Here is a 260-nt window from a genome sequence, read left to right on the forward strand (position 1 = left end):
CAGATGTGTTGGAAAGTGTCAACTTTTGGTGTTACAAACAGCATTCATAAAAAAAATTAGACGTTTTGTTTCACATGACTGTCGTATTTCTCAGAAACAATTTCAAAGTGGATAACTTCCTGATTTCGGGTGATTGACTGTCAGTGGAATAATTAATTAGATGCTGATTTTGGAGAAATGGCGCGAGCAGAGATAAATGATCATCTTCCTTTCAATACCCCCTCTATTTTTCTCAATCTATATCTGTCTGTTTTTTCTTC

The 260-nt window shown here is 35.0% G+C and overlaps 1 long non-coding RNA gene across 1 annotated transcript in view; it reads left to right on the top strand.

The window, feature by feature from the left end:
- LOC119582160 overlaps positions 1–260 on the top strand; it is a 2,428-nt gene that overhangs the window by 942 nt on the left and 1,226 nt on the right. The window lies entirely within an intron of this gene.

This window comes from Penaeus monodon, chromosome 15 (genome assembly GCF_015228065.2).
Source record: "Penaeus monodon isolate SGIC_2016 chromosome 15, NSTDA_Pmon_1, whole genome shotgun sequence".
NCBI classification, from domain to species: domain Eukaryota; kingdom Metazoa; phylum Arthropoda; class Malacostraca; order Decapoda; family Penaeidae; genus Penaeus; species Penaeus monodon.